The sequence below is a fragment of the Lathyrus oleraceus genome, chromosome 6 (genome assembly GCF_024323335.1).
Source record: "Lathyrus oleraceus cultivar Zhongwan6 chromosome 6, CAAS_Psat_ZW6_1.0, whole genome shotgun sequence".
In the NCBI taxonomy this organism is placed as follows: domain Eukaryota; kingdom Viridiplantae; phylum Streptophyta; class Magnoliopsida; order Fabales; family Fabaceae; genus Lathyrus; species Lathyrus oleraceus.
In genome coordinates, this window is record NC_066584.1 from 285,601,150 (window position 1) to 285,617,323 (window position 16,174).

Sequence of the window (16,174 nt, forward strand, 5' to 3'; positions counted from 1 at the left end):
GTCTATGACATCAAGTAGGTAACAGGTATCGTCTATAGCTGGCGCTTGTTATAATTGGGTCAAGATGAATTCAACCTTTTCCTCTCCAACTTTAAATGTCAGCTTACCTCTCTTTACGTCTATTATTGCTCCGGTGGTAGCCAAGAATGGCATTCCTAGTATGATAGGTGTACTGGCATCTTCTTTGATGTCCATGATTATGAAGTTTGTAGGAATGTAAAATTGTCCTACACGTACGGGGACATTCTCTAGTATACCGACAGGGTATTTGATTGAGCGGTCAGCTAATTGAACAGACATCTTGGTTGGTCTTAGTTCTCCCATACTGAGCCTTTTACAGATGGTTAAGGGAATTACACTAATGTTGGCTCCTAGATCGCATAGAGCTTTGTCTATGACAAATTTTCCAATGAGACAGGGTATGGAAAAACTACCTGGGTCTTTTAGTTTGGGAGGCATGTTGTTTTGGATTATTGCGCTACACTCTGCAGTAAGTGTAATTGTTTCGTTATCCTCAATCTTTTTCTTATTGGATAGGATCTCCTTAAGAAATTTGGCATATGAGGGAATTTGTGTGATGGCTTCTGTAAAGGGTATTGTAATGTTTAGTTGCTTCAGAAGATCAACAAATTTCCTAAATTGACTCGCAGTTTTAGAACTTGTGAGTCTTTGAGGATAAGGAATGGGTGGTTTATAAGGAGGTGGAGGCACATAAGGTTTTTCTTTCTCTTCAAACTCTCGGGTATTATCTTATATTTCCTTTGGTTCATTCACCTGCTCAGTTGAGGTTTTGTCTGGTTTTTGGTACATGGCAGGGTTTTGGAGTCTTGGATCTACGGGTCCGTCTATTTCTTTTCCACTCCTCAGTATAACGGCATTTGCATGTCCTTTCGGATTCGGCTGCGGCTGTCCAGGAAATGTTCCAGCTGGAGCGGCTGTAGATGCTTGATGTTAAGCCACTTGTGAAATCTATGTTTCACGCATTTTATTGTGGGTGGCTAAGGCATCTACTTTGCTCGCTAGTTGTTTAAGTTGCTCACTAGTATGTATGTTTTGGTTCAAGAAGTCTTTGTTTGTTTGAGCTTGGGTAGCTATGAAGCTTTCCATCATTAATTCGAGATTTGACTTCCTAGGCATGTTAGGAGAATTATTAGCTGGCTTTTGATATCCAGGCGGAACAGCTGGTGCTTGGCTAGGTGCATATAGGGCATTGTTATTCTTATACGAAAAATTAGGATGGTTTTTCCACCCTGGATTGTAGGTATTCTAATAGGGATTTCCTTGTGCGTAGTTTACTTGATCGGTTGGGACTCCTGCTAATATTTGACATTCTTGTGCAGTGTGTCCTGGGTTTCCACATAACTCACAGTTTGGAGTTACAGCAGCCACGGTGGCTGCGGGTGGTATGGTCAAGTTGTCTAATTTTTGAACAAGGGCATCTACCTTGGCATGAACATGGTTAAGGCTACTGATTTCGTACATTCCACCCTTTTTTGGGGACTTTTCTACTGGAGTTCTTTCACCTCCTCATTGGCAATGGTTTTGGGCCATGTTTTCAATGAGTTGAAAGGCTTCGTTGTATGACTTGTCCATAAGTGCACAGCCCGCGGCAGCGTCTACTGTCAGTCTTGTGTTATACAGAAGCCCATTATAAAATGTGTGAATGATCACCCAGTCTTCGAGACCGTGATGTGGACATATCCTCATCATGTCCTTGTATCTCTCCCACGCTTCGTAGAGAGATTCTACATCTTTTTGTCAAAATCCGTTGATTTGAGCTCTCAGCATAGCAATTTTGCTCGGCAGAAAATATCGGGATAAGAAAACGTTCTTCAATTCTTCCCATGTTGTAATGGATTTGGAGGGCAAGGATTGCAACCAAGCCCAAGCTCTATCTCTTAGTGAGAAAGGAAAGAGGTGCAGTCTTATTGCATCTTGAGATACACCATTTGCATTTACAGTGTCTGCATACTGCACAAACTTGGTCAGGTGTTCATTAGGATCGTCCGTAGGATTTCCAGCAAATTGATGTTGTTGAACGGCTGATAATAGTGAGGGTTTCAGCTCGAAATTGGTTCGATTGATAGCGGGGGCAGTAATGTTGTTGTGAGGTTCTTGTTCGGACGAGGTAGCGTAGAATTTAAGAGGACGATTATGTGGTCCTTCTTCAGCCATGGTTGGTTTTTCTTCTGGTTTAGTAGGAGAGAAGATATCGGGAATATCGTACTTTTGTTGATATTCTTGTATTCGGCGTCTTACATATAAGAAACGCTCTAATTCTGGGATTGGTGATGCTAAGTTATCGCCTTGTGAGCGAGTACTTGGCATACAATCGGGGGAAATAAGGGAAAGAAGATTAGTTTTTATTTTTACCTTAGTCTATACCGTGCAACGAAAGAATCGCACTATTTGACTAAAACAGGTCCCCGGCAACGGCGCCAAAAACTTGATGCTGATCTGGCTATATATAAAATATAGTCTATCGGGTACTTGACTGTAAGTGCACAGTCCAGTCGCTTTAGTTTTAAAAGATATCGATCCCACAGGGACCTATGGTCAAACTAGTGTTACTAACGTCACTATGTTTAGCTAAGGGAATGATTAATAGAAGTTTGGGTGCAGAATATTAAATCTAAGAGAAATTTAGTTTTAAGAAAGAATTGATGGAAGGAATCAGTATGCAACGCATTAATTTTAAGGGATTCGATAAGTCACCGCTGAATAGTTTAAATGCCAAATATGTTTCAGTAGAAAATATTTATTTAAAAGACTTTATCTCACACGCTCGTGATTGTTGATTCGGCCTATAGCTTTAAGTCAGAATATACGCTCTCGCTGTCCCATTTGAAGTTAAAATTAATTTTTGAAAATAAATAAGTTCTAATTTCTTTTAAAGTGCTCTCGCTATTTTTAAACTCAATGCCTAATTTTTACTATCCAGCTCGACCCTCATGCTCTCGCGATTGTTGGTTCTCACCTTAGTTAATTTCCCACTCTCGTGGCAAAATCGTATTAAATAGCTTCTCACTTTTGTGACAAAGTTAGTTAAATTTAAATTAAAAACCTCAGCCTAAAAGATTGTTTGAGAAAAAGAGTTTTCACCGATTATTATTAAATCCCATCCAACAAAATTGTTACATATCGATATCGGTAATTTAGCCGAACATGTTAAATAGAGCAAACGCAGAGCATAAACAGGTTAACATTGCGGCAAACATAATTATAATAATAACGGGGCAATAATAATAATAATTGAATAAAAACCTGGCAATTGGATTAATAGAGTACGGCGAATCTTGGAGTACTTGAGCAGTCCTCCACAAGTCGGTAGGATTCTACTTCTTCAATACAATTGCTTACTAAATTAAATAAAGTGTAGTAGTTCCCAAGTGTAGGAAACTACTACTATGGCTAACTGGAAAATGGGTAGAAAAAAGGAAAGTGGGAATTCTAAAAAGAATGGTAAATGAATTAAGGCAACGGAAACAAAGTTGCTGAAAAGAAAATAACTAAAAATCTAGAATGCTGTAAAAAATCAATTGCAGAGCGTAAGCGTAGGCGTTTCCAACTTTTCCAACTTATGTCCTTTATATATTGCTTTGGTAGGTCTTGGCAGTTGAGAAAATTAAGGAAGACTGGTTGAATAAGGAGTCCACAGGGGATCCATTCTGTTGGAGAGAATTTAGGCACGTTTGGGTGCCTCTGATGACTGTTTCAAAGCGTAGAATCTGGCCGTGTGACGCTCGTCATGGGCCTGTGACGGTCGTCACAGGCTGGGTCGTGACGATCGTCATACAGATTGTGACGGTCGTCACATCAGCAAATTCTGCATTCTGGTTTTCTGCTTTTTCTGTGCTTTCTCATTTGTTTCTTCTTCTTTTTCTTCCTTTTCTATATTTTGCTCATTAATGCTTGGAGATTTAAATACCTGCAAAAACAACTCGAATACTTGCAGAATAATCGGAATATTAACTAAAGTGGTATGATCTTTGAGTGTAAATCAAGGCAAATATTTGATGCATTTTCGCGTTATCAAACTCCCCTAAACTTGAATCTTTGCTTATTGTCGCATTACGCGAAAACCCGGCGGGAAAACGAAACAACAGAGTCGCCACCGTGCGTTATTTATCCCAAAGGAGGGAAAGGAAGCGCTCGAAGTAAACCTGGAAAAGACATGGTCTTGCGACCAGAGAAAGATGGGATCGGGAGTCGGTTATGCGAAGGGAAGGTATTAGCACCCCTACGCATCCGTCGTACTCGACGGGATCCACGCACAAAAGAAAGGATAAGGTTACTAAAGACTGCTCACACACTGCACAAGGCTGGAAAGAAACACAGAAAGACAAAAGAAACGGGATACGGGGAATGTGCTCGCTAGGATATCGCATCCTATGCATACGTATCTTCTCTAACCAGAGAAGAATCAGAGCACTCGTAGCTCGGCTAACGCACGCCAAACAAAACACAAACAGGAAACCGACTGCCAATCGCTGGACTTACGTCAGACTCCACACACACGGGCAAACATGGAAATCGAACGCCAATCACTGGACTTACATCAGACTCCGAACCAACAAACACACACACAGGAAACCAACTGCCAATCGCTGGACTTATGTCAGACTCCAACAAGCAAACAAGACACAGGAAACCGACTGCCAATCGCTGGACTTATGTCAGACTCCAAACAAACACAAGAAGAAGAAGGGTCTCGATTGCAACTAGGGCAAGAGAAAGGGAAGGTCTCAATCGCAACGAGGGCGAGAGAAAAGAATTAGTGTTAGTCGTCAGTCAAACTCGACAAGACATCGCATCTCGTGCCTACGTATCTCATCTGGACATGAGAATCAGAGTTGCCGTAGTTCGGCTAAACTATTCTTGTTGGTTTGTGTTTTTTTAGTGGACAACGTCACTACGCGATCTACCGGATGCTCGACCTTTGGAGACTTACTCACCTGTAGTAGAAGGAGTTAACGTGTCCTTAAGAGGGGATAATGTTTGTTTGTGTTTTAGGAAAGCTCAAGCAAGAAAGGAAGTCCTATACGAAGGAACCGTGCTACCTTAATTGACATGCAAACGAGACTACGCGGAGTCTAGCAAACCTAGGGGGATACAATCACACCACACAAACATATACAGCATGAAGTAAACACACCAACAAGGGGCTCAAACATCAAGGCTAGACTTTAGTCGAGGGGTCATATCAACCTCGACAAACAAGCCAACTGGAAAAGGGTGTTGTTAGCTCTTAACCCTAACATTGAGAGTTAGGGTGAAGCAGATGAAATGGGAAGTGAGGGTAAGACCTCACAGCTCTTATCCCTGGCCTGGGAGAGCTTGACTCAAAATAGAAGGTGTGGGAGTTCAGAATGTAGGAACTCTTCTCCACAAGTGACTGACACAACATGATCTTGGGTTATTATCCACAATGCATCAACACAAGGTGTGTGAGCAAAGTGAATGACACACTGAGTAGCAGGAGATGGATTACACATCTCTTTTATCTGCCAATTGCCTCTTAAGAGGTCTTTACCTGCTTGGCACAAAAGTAAACATTCACAAGCATTGCCTCTTAAGGAGGGCTTCAGACAGGTGCCTGCCCACATAACAGGACAGATCTTCCAGACTACATGAAGTCAAAGGAATTATACCTCAGTGGTTAAGCAACCAAGCAAAGCAAAATCAAGTTCAAAAGAACTCAAAGCCACTTAGGTACCTGTGAAAAATCTAAACCAATCAGTTTACAATTCAAACAACCATACAGACAACAGTCATCGGGCAATAGTGCACAGACAGACAAAGCATTAGGCAACAATGGGCAAGGCACAAGCCATTTAAGCAACTTGTTCTTAAAACCTACAAAACAACTCAATATTAGCCAACATCAATCAAGTAATCAACTCAAATGAATAAGCCATTCCAATCATGGCAAGGTGCACCTTAACCTGAAATCCACAATCCAAACAGTGAGTCCAAACCACTAGGTCAAAGCCTAGGGTCAAAAGAGGGTCAAACATTCAAAACAGAACTTGAAATTTAACATGAATCATCTTCAATCACATCTTGAAACATTCCAAAATGTCTCACATCAATATCATTAACCAAAAGCATTTCATGATCAATTGAAGTTCAAGGCAATTTTAAAGCTCAAATGTGACCAACTAGAATGAAAAATCTCAATTAAATCAGAAATGATTTAAATAATTCCAACAAAATTCATGATCAATCTTAACATTCATAACATGCATCACACAAAAAATCAGGATAATTGGAGATCATTTGGCATGGCAAACACATCCTACAAGTTGGACAAGCAAAGGTGTGACACAAATTGTCACACCAACTTAACATGATCATAAAACAGAAATGATAAATGATAAAAATACCAAATCAACACCAAAATGTCAAGCAATGTTTTTCGTTATAGCATGCAAAATTTCACATTCATGGGATCAAAGACCAGCATTTCACAACATGATAACCAAGGCAAGGTCAAATATGGACATGTACTCAAACATTCTAGCACCAAAAAATATCCAGCTAAGCACAACTTGCATTTTGATAATCACAAAAATGTAGATAGAATGAGGAACATAATGCAAAAAATTGGAGGTCATTTGGATTATTTTTCAATTTATTGTGAATTTTAGAAGTTGAGAAATATTGAAAAATGAAATGGAGCCAAAGTGTGAAATAAGGAGGGAAAAGGAGAAAATGCATGGCAATTTGAAAATATGGACTCGGCCAGGATCGAACCTGGCGCTCATTTGAATTGTGGCGCGCGCTCAAAACGACCGTGTATTGGTCATAAACCCTAAGCGCTGCACATCTCCAGAATTCGCAGGTAATGCATGAACTCCTAGCTAAATCCGTAGCAAAACACATGCGTTTCCAAACTAAATCCGCAGGAAAACGAAGAACATCATGCATGCACGATGAAGATCATGAAGATCTTCATCTGGAAATTTCCAGAAAAATCCAAAACGTCCAGAAATCAACCAAAGTTAAACCAAACGATTCCTTACACCATGCACATGCAAGATCAACTACTATTTCATGCTAAAACATCAACACATGCTTGGATCGAAGGAAATTAAAATCTACATCAAAACTTTAACTGGACATATCTTCATGGATATATCATCATTTCACTCGATTCAAATCTCAGATTCATCACCATTCAATGAACTACAAGAATATCACAACAATTTTGAGAATTAAAGAGGTCGAAAAACCAACCTCTTGATGAACAGAATTGGATTCACGTGCTTCCAAGCCTTGCCACGCTTCAGATCTTCTCCAATATGCTTCTTGAGATGAATGATGATGAAATGGAAGCTCAATAATGCACGAAGTCAGCTGAATCTCCAACTGCCATGGATGCTCCACACCTTGAACCTAGCTCAAACAGCCACGATTTCTCTTGAATTCATGTCCAAATGTGCTCAACAATACCTCAGGATGATGAATGGATTAATGAAGAGTGCTTGTGTTTGAAGAACTTTGCAAATAAATGTGAGAGAAAATTTGGAGAATTTGGTGATTCTAGATCTACAATTGATGATTCTGATCAAAACAGTTATGATTAAGCATATATACTCCATGCTAATCATGTTTAAGAAAGGTTTAGGCCAAATGCAAGTGAGATTAATGAGCTTTGTGGTGTAAGTGCAAAAAATGCAATTTCCACTTCATGCACCCTCATGCACGTGAACAGTGCATGTTCCGGCCCAAAACCCACTTAAAAACATCCCATGCAAGGTTTGAAATTGATTTGGTATGCTCATGATCATGCAACATGAAGTTATGCAATTTTCTTCCAAAAATTTCATGAATGAACCAATGCCTATGCAAATGAGATTTCATGCCAAGTGATAGTATGCTTGGAAAATACATGTTACAAGGATCAAAGTGCAAAAAGAACCACTCAAATTGGAGTTTTGGTTTGAAAGTTATGCCCATTTGAAGTTTGAACCACACTTTTCCATGATTGGACCAGATCTCCTCAACCACACATGAGAAATACATGATCTTGGACGTTTTGGAAATGGGAGAGAAAGATCTTCAACTTTCATGTTGGACAAAATTTCATTTGAAGCTTTCTTGATGATGTAATCTTGAGTTGAAGTTGGTACAAAATCTTTCCATTTTTGGAAAGTCAAATTACAGGTCACCTGCTATTTTTGGAAAGTCTTGATCTTACTTCAAATTCTTCAATGTTGATGTTTGAAATGTCAAATGAGACTTGTTTGAACATGAATGAGGCATCTCTAACCATTTCCCACCTCCAAATCCATAGTTGACTGTGCAGTTGACTTCTGTTGACTTTTGTGGGCCTCAGATGATATGCACATGGACTGATGAATTCTGAGCCTTCAACACTTGGCCAAATTACTTCAAAATGATCCTTGAATCATGTGAACTCATGGGAACCACCCTAGGGCTTTGATCTCATGGACAATGCTCTTGCTTGCTTGCACAGTTGAATCTCCTGACCAGTCTTGCCTGATGAGATGTGATGGCCTATGCAATATGAATGCAATGTTAATGACCTAAAAAATGACATGTATATACAAATGGGAGGTGCAAATTTGAGGTGCTACAGCTGCCCCTATTCAATCAACTGGGAACCTGAACGGATGAGAGCAACGGTTGTCAGACCTTCAAGGTAAACAGGGATTGAATACCGAAGAACCGTAGAAATTTGCACTCTGCGGGAAATGAACAGGATAATTGCAACAGTAACCAGACAAGACGTTTACCGACGACTCTACTGGGGAGTTTGATTTTGTTATCAAAGGAAATATACAGCCAGACGTCAACGAACGAATAAGAAAAACTCAACGTTTATCGACACCAACGGAGAGGTGACCAGACATCAACAGATGACTGGAAAAGACTCGACCAGACGTCAACAGACGAAAGGGAGAAGCTCGACGTTTATCGACACCAACGGAGGGATGAACACTTCACTGGGGAGGGGAAAAAAAGTATTTGCAACCGGAAACCAGGCAGGACGTTTACCGACGACTCTACTGGGGATCTCTGGCTGGGGAACAATCAGACATTTACCAATGACTGGGATGAAAATATACAACCAGATGTCAACGGACAACTGGGAAAAACTCAACGTTTATCGACACCAACGGAGAGGTGACCAGACATCAACGGATGACCTGGGGGAAAGAAATACAACTAGATGTCACCGGACAACTAGGAAAAACTCGACGTTTATCGACACCAACGGAAAGGTGACCAGACATCAACGGATGAATGGGAATACTTGACCAGACGTCAACGGACGAACGGGAGAAGCTCGACGTTTATCGACACCAACGGAGAGGTGACCAGACATCCACGGTTGAATGGGAAGGGATACAACTATACGTCGACGGACAAATAGGAAAAACTCAACGTTTATCGACACCAACGGAGAGGTGACCAGACATCAGCGGATGAGCTGGGGAAAGAGATAGATGCTACGCACATCGAAAGATGATGTTTACCGACATCAATAAAGGGACGACCAGACATTTACCGATGACTGGAGTGGGACTCGATGTTTACCGACACCGAAACAATGGTGTTTACCGACACCAAAAAAAGGACGACCAGACATTTACCGATGACTGAAATGGGACTCGATGTTTACCGACACCGAAACAATGGTGTTTACCGACACCAAAAAAAGGACGACCAGACATTTACCGATGACTGGAGTGGGACTTGATGTTTACCGACACCGAAACAATGGTGTTTACCGACACCAAAAAAAGAGAGCACACACGGGTGCAAACATGACACTTACCGGTATCACAAGAATGACATCTTCAATACGTCAAGGCAAGGCTAAACACTTGCTGGAGATCTCACTGGGGAGAATCAAGCTTTCCTTTCACGGACGAGTGAGGAAATAAACCTTTCTGGGGACTATCAGCTCTGAATGCTGTCAGGAGCAACTGTAGTAAATGTGTCGTACAGGTGTTGAACAACGGGGATATGGTCTGATTAGGTTTAACACATGAATGCATATGTTTGAATTTTTCCATGGCGTAATGCTCCATATTTAATGGAAATGCTACGCGATTTGAGGATGCAATGATCACTACATGCAAAAATGCAGAATGATGAAAACTCCCGCTGGGGAGCAACTGAATTGCTCTACGGGGAGTAGCACCGACTTCTCACTCGTACTGGGGAATAGCATTGCTGCTGGAGACAGGATAGATCCCACCGGGGACAACCTTCACTGAATCCAATCTACTCGGGGATTCTGCTAGGGAAACAACCAATGGCGACTTCACTGGGGAGAGCTGCCAATCCACAGGTAGGATAAACTCTGCTGGAGATAATTTCCACCAAACCTGATCCACTCGGGGAACTTGCTGGGGAAAACCATCAACATAAACCCTCTGATAGGGAGATCCGCTAGGGGAAAACATTCCACACCCTGATGGGGAAATGCATAACTCTGTTGGGGAAATAACATACCAGACCATGCTGGGGAAAAGCGTTCATGACCACGCTGGGGATAACAGTATTTCAAACCAGACTGCTGGGGAATACAACTACTCACTGACACCTCCGTTGGGGATACAACATCCTTCCAACTCGGTGGGGATAAAAAAAATCGTCACACTCAGTGGGGAACTTGGCAGCTTTCAGACTAGTTGGGGATAAACCACTTCCAGGCTTGCTGGGGAGTTAAAACTTTAGACCTGTCGGGGATAGAACAGCCTTTGATCCTGCTACTGAGGGACACCACTCATAGACGTCTCTGCAGGGGAGAATAGTTCTGATAACCTTCAGACTTGCTTGGGGAATCTCTGATCTTGACTATGCTGGAGCAACAAGTCCCGAACTTGCTTCAACTGCTGGGGGAAACATCCCTCTCACACTACTGGACAGTATCGACAACATCCCTGAACGATCCATGGATTTTCTGCTTCAGCCAAGAATCAAAGGTAACAACCTGCAAAACAGTAAGACAAACATGCCCCCAGGGGATTGCATGGACAAGATACGCCCAAGTGTACTCAACATTCAAAATGATTTTCAAATGTTTTATCTTTCTGCACGTTATTGTCTAGCCTTCATGTTTTTATATGCAATGTTTATCAAAAATTCGGACGTTTTTGCAAACAAAACAGTAAAATAAAAACAAGAGAGCAATTTATCTGAATAACGACTTTTATTGATTGAAAATGGGCCTGAAAAGGCGAATACATCGGGAAGCAATTCCTAGAAAGAGGTGATTGCGCACAAAAGGAAAAATCTATCCTAATGGCAATGTGAACACGGCATCCACTATTTTCCAATTCTGTTATGACTCACAGATCATCAAATTTCTCCCCAAATTCCTTGCTTTCTGAGAAGAATGACGGGACCGATCACATCTTTGGAGATGGTAAACAATGAAGCGCGATAAAGTACAGATAACTCAGACTGTAGCCTTCGCTTTAATCCCTCTTTTGCCTGGATCGCCCTTTCGGGTTTTCAATCCACCGGGATACCCATTTTTGCCTAAGCCGCCCTTGCGGGTTTTCGACTTACCGGGTGTACAAATTCTTTTCATTCTTATCCCTAACTTTTGCCCGAACCTTTTCTTTTTTTCTTTTTTTTTTGGTTCGCCGGGATGCCCTTTTTTGCCAGGACTCTTTTATTCTTTTTGTCCAGCGGGTCAATTCATGCGAAGTATTTTTTGACCACATCTGAGTTAACAGGGGACGGAAAATCTTCACCATCCATAGTTGTAAGCATCAAGGCTTCACCGGAGAAAACCTTCTTAACAACGTATGGACCTTCATAATTAGGAGTCCATTTTCCCCTGTTATCTGTACCGGGAGGAAGGATCCTCTTCAAAACTAGATCGCCAGTCTGATAGCTTCGAGGATGCACTTTCTGATCAAAGGCTCTCTTCATCCTTCTCTGATACAACTGCCCATGGCACACAGCTGCTAACCGCCTCTATTCGATAAGGCTCAACTCGTTAAACCTTGTTCGAATCCACTCGGCTTCGTCCAGCTTGACATCCAACAAAACTCTCAGAGAAGGGATCTCCACTTCAACTGGTAGGACTGCTTCCATACCATACACAAGGGAGTAAGGGGTTGCCCCGGTCGACGTACGTACTGAGGTACGGTACCCATGCAAAGCGAAAGGTGTAACACCCTTCTAAAATACCCCAACAATTTAATTAAAATAATAAAATATCAATCAGAGTAATTATGCCCTGAAGGGTGTCACACAATCACTTCACACCAATCATCAAAATATCCTGTCATGCTCATTTATTTAATTAAAATAAGACACTTTTGCATAATTCACAGCGGATACGAATAACAACATTCAAATCATGTACTACATTACATGTAAAGTTGTTCAACAACTAAAAGAAAACATAGTAAAACATCCCATCCCGATGTTACATCTACCAGAGCATGACCCACTAAGGACTACACTAGACTCCCAGGACTAGCTTCTATTCAATCACTGCTCGTTACCTGAAAACATAGTTGTAAGGGTGAGTTCCTCAATCGATATAATTAAGCATTATAAAATATCATGTAATGCTAAGTAATATAACACATATCATCACCCTAATCAGATTACACATATTCAGCAACGGCAATATCAACTCATAATCATCACCATCATCATACTCAAACTCAAAACAACCATAAAACACACGTATAATATTGGAATACATCCATTCATATTATACGCTATACATACATATATTATGCAATGAGACTCCATGCATGCGGTACCGACTATTTGTGAACATATAGTTCAACCTCACCGACCAAATCCAGGTACGGCTACCAAGCTCACTAGTCCCACTCATTTGAGACATAGTGACTCACATCACTAATTCCTCACCATGGGAATTAGCTACCACCCCCAAAGGGCCATGCTATGCACGCTAAATCACCTAGCATGCAAACATCAACAACAGTCCAAAATGACTAACATCACTAATTCCTCACCATGGGAATTAGCTACCACCATAAAGGCCACATATGCATGCTAATCACCTAGCAATGCAACATCAACAACAATTCAAGAATAGACATATGCTCACACTCTAAGCCATAAAACAGTCTATTCACAATGCATACATTCACAACATCATGTATACCATCACTTATCATCAACACATTCATTACACATGCATATCATATCATGCCACATAATCAATCATAGTATCAGCACACTCTACTAATACCTATACTACTTAAAACCACGGGAAATGATCCCTACAACATCATACCTCAGCTAAGTACATCACTCAGCCTAAACAACCAAAAACTGCACAACAACAGTTCAGGAAAATCACAAATCCTGCCCATACGCGTATTGCCTATGCCCATACGCGTATTGCCCACGTCTGACCAAGTCCATACGCGTATTGCCCATGCCCATACGCGTATGCTACGCGTACCACATCCTCATACGCGTACCAACAGAGACAATTTTCACGTTCAAAACATCATCTTCCTCATCCATACGCGTATTGCCTAGTGCCATACGCGTACCATGCCATCTCATACGCGTATTGCCTAGTGCCATACGCGTATGACCAGAAACCAGACTTCCAGATCTGCTATGGCTTTCTCTGCTACGAGATTTATCCAATTCAACCTCCCACAGTCCAATTTTTCACAAAAATCGTTCATATCATCTAACACGAATCATACCCTATTCGATTTCACAAAAATCTAACATTTTTACATCTAATTCCTACGAATTCCTCTCAATCATAACCCAATTTCGTTCATCCAATATTTCACAATTTCGTCATAATCATCCAATTCAGAGATCAATCAATGGTTTATCACTACCCATGACATATTATCCCATAATACCCATTAAACGATGATAAACCCCCCTTACCTGAGTTAATCCGGCAAATCTCTGAGCTTCAAGCTTTTTCCCTCTTCAACCCTTGTTCTCTGGCTCTCTTTGCCCTTTTCCACTTTTCTGTCTCCTTTTTCCTTTTCACGTGAAAATAACTCTTTTTACCAAATGGAACCTTTTTACTGATTTCTACTTTTTTTCCAATAATAACAAAATAATCCAATAATAATAATCCCAATAATATTCCAATAATTATTATTCCAATAATAATAATAATTCCAATTATTTAATTAAATTAATAAATATATTATTAACTCAATTTAAATAATTATCTTATTTTATCGGGGTGTTACAAAAGGCATCATCTCATGCCAATCCTTGTACGTCACGACCATCTTCTGCACAATCTTCTTAATATTCTTGTTTGCCGCCTCTACAGCACCATTCATCTTCGGTCTGTAAGGAGAAGAATTGTGATGTTCAATCTTGAAATCTTTACAAAGCTTTTTCATCATCTTGTTATTGAGATTCGAACCATTATCAGTGATGATCCTCTCAGGAATCCCATAACGACAGATGATTTCCTTCTTAATGAACCGGGCAACCACTTGTTTGGTAACATTAGCATAGGAAGCTGCTTCCACCCACTTGGTGAAGTAATCAATCGCCACTAGGATGAAATGATGTCCGTTAGAAGCAGTAGGCTCAATCTTCCCAATCATATCGATCCCCCACATCGCGAACGGCCAAGGCGAATTCATGACATTCAGAGGGCTTGGTGGTACGTGCACCTTATCAGCATAGATTTGACATTTATGGCATTTCCGAGCGTACTTGAAACAATCGGATTCCATAGTCATCCAGTAATAACCGGCTCTCAACAATTTCTTGGACATTGCATGACCACCAGCATGGGTACCGCACTTCTTGCATCAACATGTCTGCTTCGTGTCTATCCACGCATCTGAGCAGAACCATGTCAAAATTCCTCTTGTACAGCACATCATCCTTATTCAAATAAAAGCTTCCAGCTAGCCTTCTCAGGGTTTTCTTATCATTCTTCGACGCACCTTCAGGATACTCCTGGCTCTTGAGGAAGTTCTTGATGTCATAGTACCACGGCTTCTCATCCACAACAGACTCGGCTGCAAACACATACGCAGGCCTCTCGAGTCGATTCACCACAACATGTGGCACATGATTCCACCAATGAACTTTGATCATAGAAGACAAAGTAGCCAAGGCATCAGCCATCTGATTCTCATCCCGGGGGACATGATACAACTTCACCTTCTTGAAGAACGTCAGTATTCTTCTGGTGTAATCTCTATAAGGAATCAAATGCGGCTGGTTGGTATTCCAATCTCCATTGACCTGATTGATCACTAGAGCGGAATCTCCATAAATATCCAGAGTTTTGACCCTTAAATCGATGGCTTCTTCTATCCCCATGATGCAAGCCTCATACTCAGCTTCATTATTGGTGACGTCAAAAGTCAGTCTGGCAGAAAAAGGTATATGAGCACCTTTAGGATTGATAAGCACTGCCCCAACACCGTTGCCATTCATATTTACAGCCCCATCAAACATCAATGTCCACTTATCATCAGGATCCGGTCCTTCCTCGACAAGAGGCTCTTCACAATCTTTCATCTTCAGATACATGATGTCTTCATCAGGGAATTCAAACATCATCGGCTGATAATCATCAATCGGTTGCTCGGCAAGGTAGTCTGACAAAATACTACCTTTGATGGCCTTCTACGACGTGTACTGGATATCATACTCTGTTAAAATCATCTGCCAACGGGCAACACGTCCGGTGAGAGCCGGCTTCTCAAAGATGTACTTCACTGGATCCATCCTAGAAATCAACAAAGTGGTATGGTTCAGCATATACTGCCTCAGTCGGCGAGCAGCCCAGGCCAAAGCACAGCAAGTTTTCTCAAGCTGCGAATATTTGATTTCACAGTCGGTAAACTTTTTGCTAAGGTAGTATATGGCATGCTCTTTTCGACCAGACTCGTCATGCTGTCCCAATACACACCCCATCGAGTTCTCAGTCACTGACAGGTACATTATCAGAGGCCTCCCAGGAACTGGAGGGATGAGGATTGGAGGTTTCTGTAAATACTCTTTTATCTTGTCAAAAGCTTTCTGACAGTCATCATTCCACCTGATTGCTTGATTCTTTCTTAGCAATTTGAATATCGGTTCACACGTGGCCGTTAGGTGAGATACAAACCGTGCAATGTAGTTCAATCTCCCTAAATACCCACGAACCTGCTTTTCAGTTTTCGGTTCAGGCATCTCT

The 16,174-nt window shown here is 41.2% G+C and overlaps 1 non-coding gene across 1 annotated transcript; it reads left to right on the forward strand.

Annotated features, from left to right (window-relative positions):
- Positions 1-1,681: 1,681 nt before the first annotated feature.
- LOC127099228 (small nucleolar RNA R71) lies at positions 1,682-1,788 on the forward strand. Its single transcript, XR_007793757.1, has one exon. It is a non-coding gene; the product is annotated as a small nucleolar RNA R71 (small nucleolar RNA).
- The last annotated feature ends 14,386 nt before the right edge of the window (positions 1,789-16,174 follow it).